Raw genomic sequence first — 2,178 nt, 5'->3', positions numbered from 1 at the left:
GCTCTGGCATTGAACCTTCCCCCAGGCGGGGCTCTGGCATTGTACCTTCCCCAGGCGGGCTCTGGCATTGTACCTTCCCCCAGGTGGGCTCTGGCATTGTACCTTCCCCCAGGTGGGCTCTGGCATTGTACCTCCCCCAGGTGGGCTCTGGCATTGTACCTTCCCCAGGCGGGGCTCTGGCATTATACCTTCCCCAGGTGGGCTCTGGCATTGTACCTTCCCCAGGTGGGCTCTGGCATTGTACCTTCCCCCAGGCGGCTCTGGCATTGTACCTTCCCCAGGTGGGCTCTGGCATTGTACCTTCCCCAGGTGGGCTCTGGCATTGTACCTTCCCCAGGTGGGCTCTGGCATTGTACCTTCCCCAGGTGGGCTCTGGCATTGTACCTTCCCCAGGTGGGCTCTGGCATTGTACCTTCCCCAGGTGGGCTCTGGCATTGTACCTTCCCCCAGGCGGCTCTGGCATTGTACCTTCCCCAGGTGGGCTCTGGCATTGTACCTTCCCCAGGTGGGCTCTGGCATTGTACCTTCCCCAGGTGGGCTCTGGCATTGTACCTTCCCCAGGTGGGCTCTGGCATTGTACCTTCCCCAGGTGGGCTCTGGCATTGTACCTCCCCCAGGCGGGCTCTGGCATTGTACCTTCCCCAGGCGGGCTCTGGCATTGTACCTTCCCCCAGGTGGCTCTGGCATTGTACCTTCCCCAGGTGGCCTCTGGCATTGTACCTTCCCCCAGGTGGGCTCTGGCATTGTACCTTCCCCCAGGTGGGCTCTGGCATTGTACCTTCCCCAAGGCGGGGCTCTGGCATTGTACCTTCCTGAGGCGGGCTCTGGCATTGTACCTTCCCCAGGCGGGCTCTGGCATTGAACCTTCCCCCAGGTGGGCTCTGGCATTGTACCTCCCCCAGGCGGGCTCTGGTATTGTACCTTCCCCAGGCGGCTCTGGCATTGTACCTTCCCCAGGGGGGCTCTGGCATTGTACCTCCCCCAGGTGGCTCTGGCATTGTACCTTCCCCAGGCGACTCTTGCATTGTACCTTCCCCAGGGGGGCTCTGGCATTGAACCTCCCCCAGGCGGCTCTGGCATTGTACCTTCCCCAGGTGGCTCTGGCATTGTACCTTCCCCCAGGCGGCTCTGGCATTGTACCTTCTGCAGGCGGGCTCTGGCATTGTACCTCCCCCAGGTGGCTCTGGCATTGTACCTTCCCCAGGTGGGCTCTGGCATTGTACCTTCCCCAGGTGGGCTCTAGCATTGTACCTTCCCTCAGGCGGGGCTCTGGCATTGTACCTCCCCCAGGTGGGGCTCTGGCATTGTACCTTCCCCCAGGTGGGGCTCTGGCATTGTACCTCCCCCAGGTGGGGCTCTGGCATTGTACCTCCCCCAGGCGGGCTCTGGCATTGTACCTCCCCCAGGCGGGGCTCTGGCATTGTACCTCCCCCAGGCGGCTCTGGCATTGTACCTTCTCCCATTCGGCTCTGGCATTGTACCTTCTTCCAGGCGGCTCTGGCATTGTACCTCCCCCAGGCGGCTCTGGCATTGTACCTTCCCCCAGGCGGGCTCTGGCATTGTACCTTCCCCAGGCGGGCTCTGGCATTGTACCTTCCCCAGGTGGGCTCTGGCATTGTTCCTCCCCCAGGCGGGCTCTGGCATTGTACCTTCCCCAGGCGGCTCTGGCATTGTACCTTCCCAGGTGGGCTCTGGCATTGTACCTTCCCCAGGCGGCTCTGGCATTGTACCTTCCCCAGGCGGCTCTGGCATTGTACCTTCCCCAGGCGGCTCTGGCATTGTACCTTCCCCAGGCGGGCTCTGGCATTGAACCTTCCCCCAGGCGGGGCTCTGGCATTGAACCTTCCCCCAGGCGGGGCTCTGGCATTGTACCTTCCCCAGGCGGGCTCTGGCATTGTACCTTCCCCCAGGTGGGCTCTGGCATTGTACCTTCCCCCAGGTGGGCTCTGGCATTGTACCTCCCCCAGGTGGGCTCTGGCATTGTACCTTCCCCAGGTGGGCTCTGCCATTGTACCTTCCCCAGGTGGCTCTGGCATTGTACCTTCCCCAGGCGGCTCTGGCATTGTACCTTCCCCAGGCGGCTCTGGCATTGTACCTTCCCCAGGCGGCTCTGGCATTGTACCTTCCCCAGGTGGCTCTTGCATTGTACCTCCCCCAGGCGGGCTCTGGCATTGTACC

Source organism: Ascaphus truei, unplaced genomic scaffold, assembly GCF_040206685.1.
Source record: "Ascaphus truei isolate aAscTru1 unplaced genomic scaffold, aAscTru1.hap1 HAP1_SCAFFOLD_1289, whole genome shotgun sequence".
Classification (NCBI taxonomy): Eukaryota; Metazoa; Chordata; class Amphibia; order Anura; family Ascaphidae; genus Ascaphus; species Ascaphus truei.
This window is presented reverse-complemented; position numbering follows the sequence as displayed.